This window comes from Palaemon carinicauda, chromosome 13 (assembly GCF_036898095.1).
Source record: "Palaemon carinicauda isolate YSFRI2023 chromosome 13, ASM3689809v2, whole genome shotgun sequence".
Taxonomy (NCBI): Eukaryota; Metazoa; Arthropoda; class Malacostraca; order Decapoda; family Palaemonidae; genus Palaemon; species Palaemon carinicauda.
Genome location: NC_090737.1, coordinates 61,467,518 through 61,475,642, shown reverse-complemented (window position 1 = coordinate 61,475,642; position 8,125 = coordinate 61,467,518). Strand labels below are relative to the sequence as shown.

Here is an 8,125-nt window from a genome sequence, read left to right as displayed (position 1 = left end):
ATGTGCAAAATTTATCATTAATTGAATGCCAAGTAACAAACTACCAATTAGCTACGATGGTGAAGATGGGTTGATTTCAATTCTAAGTACATAAAAAAACCACCTGAATTCGACAGGTATAAGTACAGAAAAATTGTCATTGACTTTTATCTTTCTTCGTGGCCAAGTGGCTTAGTCACTGTCTATACAAGCTTGCCGACCAGGGTTCGATTCCCGGCCGGACCCAAGCTTTTGTTTTTTTGTGATTTTGCCTGGGGCTCTGATCTCGAGGTCGTTAAGAGAATCCAGACATTAATGTATCAAAAATATATATGGCTTATTTGAATATGAAAAACACGTCTAAATGTGCAAAATTTATCATTAATTGAATGCCAAGTAACAAACTACCAATTATCTACGATGGTGAAGATGGGTTGATTTCAATTCTAAGTACAAAAAAAAAACCACCTGAATTCGACAGGTATAAGTACAGAAGAATTGACATTGACTTTTATCTTTTTTCGAGGCCAAGTGGCTTAGTCACTGTCTATACAAGCTTGCCGACCAGGATTCGATTCCCGGCCGGACCCAAGCTCTTGTCTTTGTGTGATTTCGCCTGGGGCTCTGATCCCGAGGTCGTTAAGAGAATCCAGACATTAATGTATCAAAAATATATATGGCTTATTTGAGTATGAAAAACACGTCTAAATGTGCAAAATTTATCATATATATATATATATATATATATATATATATATATATATATATATATATATATATATATATGTATATATATATATATATATATATGTGTGTGTGTGTGTGTAATTTGCAAAATATATATATATATATATATATATATATATATATATATATATATATATATATATATATATATATATATATATATATATATATATATAATATGTGTGTGTGCGTGTGTGTTTATATAAATATATATATATATGTATATATATATATATATATATATATATATATATATATATATATATATGTATATATATAAATATATATATATATATATATATATAGAGAGAGAGAGAGAGAGAGAGAGAGAGAGAGAGAGAGAGAGAGAGAGAGAGAGAGAGAGAGAGAGAAATGTAGAAAGAAATAAAGATAATATTGGGGAATGTCAATGTCAGTTATAATTAGAGTATAGCAAAAATTACTTGCTATACAAGTTATCATTCCAGTAAAGTTATGAAGATACAACGAATGTAGATTAAATAAAATCTTCATATCTCCAATATATACTGGATGATGATATTTAGTAAAATTTTAACTTAGCCCTCATTATTTCTCAGATCCTAACGCAAATCTGAATGGGAATGTTCAAAACATGTTTCATGCACGCTCAAACACCGTAATGCTTTTGCTTCTTTCTTATTTCTTGCTCTCTCCCTCACTGATAATAGAAAATCTACCTGCTTAAGCTTGCCATCCCATCTCTCATAATATTTGAATTTCAAAGATATTGTTACCTTCAACTGTTTGAATATAAACTTAATATATTTTTCAATAAAGTCACTAAACATTTATTTTGCGTCCCTCTTAGTACCTAAGAGCTACCTTGCAATATTGGTGACCCCAGAGTGACCATTTCCCCATTTTCGCATATCACTTTTTGTAATGCCACCCATTGACCCTAACTCTTTTACTCACTCTACATCATTGATGAAACAGTTACCCTTGGTCAGCAGAGAAGCGGTTGCCAGATTCCCGTGTGCCAAAATTCAGTTTTGCATAAAGGGCAGGACTCGCTTTAGCAGCAAACCAGACTAAGGCTTTACGGTGATTCGCGAGGATACTTCCTCAATAATTTCCCATTGGTTTTGCGACCAAAGGGATGAAACAATAGTGTATGATGCCCCAAAAACATACCTTCTGGAGCAGTACTCACCATTGCCAGACACCTGACTAACAAAGCTTTTTCTGCTCTCTCGACAGCAATTTGGGGACTAAAGCGCCTCGCTCGCCCTCAGAAAACTAACCAGTATAGCGCGTCTGCAAACTGGCTCAGAGGGCTTAACTTTGAAAGAGAACCTAGTTTCTGCCCTTTGAGTATGACACCTACCTGACCCTGAACCAGATCCCCGATCCCATACCTTAGTAATTAAGGATCTGGTGACCATAGTTGTCAATTCTAATGACAACCACTTCACCAAATTCAAGATCTCCATCAACACTTCCACTACTGATGAAGAGGACAAATGTTCAATACCGACCTAAGCTGACACAGACGCCCACCCCTTGACATGCCTGAGCTGTGCTAAATCCACCCACCACCCAAATATGCTCTCTTTGCTCCTGCCCCACTCACTAACCTCTACAACCACTTACTAAGGCCCATCAGCCGCAGTTCTACTAGTAACAACCCATATTTGGGGTTTCTGTGAAGAAATGTGTGGACGGATGTCAGTAGCCAAAAAATCCTTTAAGCCATGGCTTATTGAGGTGGCATCCCGGTCACTAATCTTTTCCTTTTACAAGATGCAGGTATGAGTATGTGGTTTTTGGTATACACCGGTGCTTGCTGTTACATTCTAGCAATATACCTCTCCAATAAAAGACATAGTTATTCAAATCCTGCTGATGTCAACCTGGAAGCCATCAAAGGATATGAGAAACCAACCAATGAATACAAGAAACTCACATTATCGTTTGGGAGTGTGAAATACCTTTCGAAATTCCTCATTGCCAAAATAACCTTACCACTAATCAATGCGGATTTCCTAGACCAATTCCACCAAGTGATTTATGTAGCACATTCATTTTTAGATAATGCAGACTCATACTCATTGATACCTTTTCAACGTTTTAATTCCGACCTCGCACTCCACATCAGCGCACTCACAGAGCCCTATGCCAACTTCTTCACGTTGTATCTGGAAGTCTTCTAACCATAACTTTGCAAAACATCCACTGCTCCCGCCCTGCTCGGTATTTATCATCATTACCCCAATAACCATGATATTGACCCTGTAATGTTAATTATAGAAATGTATTTCATATGGTTAGGAGACCCAAATCATCTTGGTTGCTAATTGTGTATCATTCAGCATTTTATAGAATTCAAGATGGTGGCTTCAGTTGTCTTCAATTTCGACTAATTTTCCATTTTTCAAGTCGATGCGAAAAAAGGTCATGTAATACCTCTTTATATGGGATTCCAGAATGGTGAGTCAATTTCTGGAAGGTCAAAAGTGAAATTTAACCTAAATTTTGGGAGAAATTACCACTATTGACCGATTGTGTATCCGATATATGAATATTGTAATATCCACACCTTTTTATGTATCATATCACCCTCTAATTGGAAATGGTTCAATAAAAAGAGGTAGAGGTTGATTACTAGACTGTATCTTACCATTGTCTCAAAAAACTATGTAACCATATTGTGGGTCCTACACATTTATTTCCAATGTATTTCTGATATCCTTATTGTCTATCTACTTCTATTACCCGTGGCAGGTAACCCTGTGGTCGAATTTTGTCATATATAGTGGTGAAAGAGTTAAGAAAATAAAATGCAATTGCATTCGAATTGATGTGTTAATCATTCTGATATACATGCAAGTATATATAATGTAAATAATGTGTACATTTACTCATCACCCGAATCCCCTTCATCACCTTCGATATCCATCTGTATGCTGGCAAAATGACTACAGCAGATGTCTTCTCACTCGCACTTGCAGTAGTCCGTGCATGAAAGGCCTGTGCTGTTTAAGCAGCAGTGTGTGCTACTGCATGCCCTGCCATCTGCAGTACAGCTGCAACATCATCATCTCCTACGCCTATGAACGCAAAGGGCCTCAATTAGAATTCGCTAGTCGTCTCTATCTTGAGCTTTTAATTTGATACTTCTCCAAACATCATCTACTTTGCACTTCATAGCCTCATTAGCCCCCTGGTGCTGTCACTTACCACACAGGTTCTCCAAGTGTTCCTTGAACGTGATATAAGTACCTTTATCTAAAGTTGTATACTGTCTGACGCTCACCCACTTGTGTGTGTTCTTACTGTCTTTCGGGTTATACTCGTTCTCACAGAATAGACATTTTCACCTGAAAACCAAGTCACCACAAATAGATCTCAACAACCTTTCGAAAACACCAGTGTAAGTCGGTTTATGCTTATCTTTTCCCTGTTTGTTATTTCTTCTCCTCAAGGTATAGGTACAGTAACATGATTTGTGAGCTACAATATCACTTCCAGCTACAGCTGACTATATCTAAGAGTGCTTGTGGATCAACTGGCGTTGTTAACCCTGGAACGGTACGGTGGGTCGTCCGCGACCCCGAGCATAAAAAAAAAAAGAGGTTTTTCTCACGTGACTCACCCCCGTGACTGAATTTGTGAGAGATCGACCTGCAGTAGGTGTCTCGCCTACACGCTCTAGTAGTGTCCAGATTTGCAGCGCTGTAGCTGTACTCCTTCCCAGATTTCTGAGACGCGTCGGGGTCGAGCGCGACCGAGTTTACCCTTCTAAGGTAATTTGCATAACTATCAAAGTTATTACGTATTATGAAATTGTCGTAGAATGGTGCAACTTGTATAGGTTATCAGTTGTGGAAAGTCTTGGTGGATTGTTTGGGTACCATGTGCATGGTTTTCTTTTTAGTTGAAATGTCGTTCATCACCACGAGGACCATTTTACCGGGAGTGCCCCTTTTTCATTTTTTTTTCATTTTTTTGCCAAGTCATTTTTCCGTAAGATATTGCCAAATAGTGTCGCAAAACTTTTGCTTTTTTAGTGTTGGAAAGTGTGTCTAGATGATCTGGCTACCCATGCGTGATTTTGTTTTTGTCAGATACGACGTAGTTATTGGTATGAGGGGTATTTAACTGCGGCTGCCAATTTCTGTTTTTTTTTTTAAATATGTAAAAATTTACTACGTAGTAAGGAATTGCTGTATATTATTGATTTTTTTTTTCATGTTTATTTGTTAGAAAGTGTGTCTTGATGGTTGGGCTAACACATGCATGTCTTTTTTTTTTATCTGAGATGCCGTATATTAGAATATTGGTCATTTTTCCGCGAGTGCCCCTTTTTATTTGTTTTGAATTTATTTGCTTAGTCATGTTACCGTAAGGAATTGGCAAGTAGTGTCGCAAAACTTATATTTTTATAGTGTTGGAAAGTGTTTCTAGATGATCTGGCTACCCATGCCTATCTTTTTCTTTTAGACAGATATGGCGTATATATAGGTATGTGTTCGATTTTCCTGTGATTGCCATTTTTTCGTTTTTTCTCATTTCTTTCAAAATTACTTCGTACTAGGGAACTATCACAGAGTAATGATTAATTTAGATGTTTATTTGTCGGAAAAGGTTCCTTGATGGTTTGCCTAACACGTGGCTGAAATTTTTTTTCTGGAATGCCGTATATTAGAATGTTGGCCATTTTTCCGCGAGTGCCCCTTTTTATTTGTTTTGCATTTTTTTGCTTAGTCGTGTTACCGTAAGGAATTGGCAAGTAGTGTCGCAAAACTTATATTTTTATAGTGTTGGAAAGTGTTTCTAGATGATCTGGCTACCCATGCCTATCTTTTTTATTAGCCAGATATGGCGTATATATAGGTATGTGTTCGATTTTCCTGTGATTGCCATTTTTTCGTTTTTTCTCATTTCTTTCAAAATTACTTCGTACTAGGGAACTATCACAGAGTAATGATTAATTTAGATGTTTATTTGTCGGAAAAGGTTCCTTGATGGTTTGCCTAGCACGTGGCTAAAATTTTTTTTTTTCTGAAATTCCGTATATTAGAATGTTGGCCATTTTTCCGCGAGTGCCCCTTTTTATTTGTTTTGCATTTTTTTGCTTAGTCATGTTACCGTAAGAAATTGGCAAGTAGTGTCGCAAAACTTATATTTTTATAGTGTTGGAAAGTGTTTCTAGATGATCTGGCTACCCATGCCTATCTTTTTCTTTTAGCCAGATATGGCGTATATATAGGTATGTGTTCGATTTTCCTGTGATTGCCATTTTTTCGTTTTTTCTCATTTCTTTCAAAATTACTTCGTACTAGGGAACTATCACAGAGTAATGATTAATTTAGATGTTTATTTGTCGGAAAAGGTTCCTTGATGGTTTGCCTAGCACGTGGCTGAAATTTTTTTTTCTGAAATTCCGTATATTAGAATGTTGGCCATTTTCCCGCGAGTCCCCCTTTTTATTTGTTTTGCATTTTTTTGCTTAGTCATGTTACCGTAAGGAATTGGCAAGTAGTGTCGCAAAACTTATATTTTTATAGTGTTGTAAAGTGTTTCTAGATGATCTGGTTACCCATGCCTATCTTTTTTTTTAGCCAGATTTATATAGGTATGTGTTCGATTTTCCCGCGATTGCCACTTTTTCGTTTTTTCTCATTTCTTTCAAAATTACTACGTACTAAGGAACTATCACAGAGTAATGATTCATTTAGATGTTTATTTGTCGGAAAATTTTGTTTACTTCTTTTTTGATTGAATATCATCAAATTTTTTCAGCTAAAATATTATGTCGTTTTAAATTTTTTTTTTTCGATTTTATTTCCCTTCAAAAAAATTTTTTTGGGTCAGAATTCTAATTTTATAGTCGTAAAATAATCGACAATCATCCAGCAATCCATCATACAATTTTCATGCATATCCAAGAATAATTAGATTAGAAATAACACCTTGAAATTGACATACCCTTCCTGTATTTCAGGTGGCAGATTAGGGAGTCTGAGTCAGTGTGGTTGGCGGCCATTTTGTGGACATATCCGAAGCGTAAGTTGCCCTATCTATATATATTCTTGTTCCCTATAGAATTTGTGATATTTTGGTATATTTTTACCTGCATAAATATCATATTATATATTAAATATATGTATTTTTTTACGAAATTTCTAAGTACTCAAAAAATGACCTTTAGATATGGCCCCTGATATAAATGTTATTTACAAAATAATGAAGATTTTTTACATATTTCTATTTTAGGATAACATATGTTTATTCCCTAAAAAAAATAGCCACTTCCTATTTCATTTAGGTACCCCAAAAAATTCATGAAATTTGGACAAATTTTTTTGGCCAAAAAAAGTTACCCTTTTTTTCTCATTTCAGATCTTCACCTCCATGGGTCTGACTTCATCCAAAATACATCCAGATGTGTCCTAAACATTCAAGAATCAATTCCTAGAAGGATTTGTGTATATATATTTAAATTTATTTTTTATGAATTTTTATGTAAGGTCTTTTTATTTTTCTACTTAATTTTTTAAAATATTTATAATAAATAGTTCTTCAGCAGATGAGTAGTATTTATCTTTACAGTAGTTTTAAGCATTCATTGAACTTTTTTTTGGCAAAACAAAAAAGGAGGTTACTGCAAAAACAGATTTTTCAAGATTTTTTTTATGTGTCGGGGTCGCTCGTGACCGAGTATACCCTTAAAGGGGTGTCCGAGGAGCGTACCTATCCAGGGTTAAGATGGCTGGTGTGATGGTAGATCCTTCGATGTTCCAACCAAGGTTGACAATATTTTAAGCCTCTTCAGTGGATCATATTGGTCTGTTGGTTTCCACAATAGCATCTGAAGATGAGCTCAGATCACGTGAAGCTGCAGGTTTGCATCAGTCGGTTCCAGTTTCTTCAGTGGCAGAGGCCTTTTACGACCATAAAGCGGTAAGAAGGAGGTATATGCAGTTTTCTAGAGCTAAGTGTGAGTCACGCCAGGCTATTCGGTAACTTGATTTAGACCTGGCATGTCTATCTCTATGAGCTTCGGCGCTGACTGCTTTTCTTTTCCAAAGGGGTACGACACTGTATCACAGTCTGACAGTCCATTGACATCAAGAAAATTGACTGCACTTTCTGGGGTCTAACTGCTGAACAGTTTTGTTGATGTCCAAGACATCGCCATTCCGCTTTTCACATTCTGCTGCTAATTAAGATTACTGCCGCATACTGAAGTCGTGATTCTTCAGTGAACAGAACTTTAGTTAGAGGCAGAGGTGAGTTCACCTTGGAAACCTGTGTAGTGTTCCAGTAGCATTCATGGCTTGGTGAATCATCAAAAGGAGATTTCGTGTATCTTATCACGCCTATGTTTCCTCTATTGATGATGCTGGACGAATGCTGGGGGCTTGAGATATAC

At 36.3% G+C, this 8,125-nt stretch overlaps 1 pseudogene; it reads left to right on the top strand.

Annotated features, from left to right (window-relative positions):
• LOC137651616 (uncharacterized) overlaps positions 1–7,853 on the top strand; it is a 27,389-nt pseudogene extending 19,536 nt beyond the window's left edge.
• Positions 7,854–8,125: the final 272 nt, after the last annotated feature.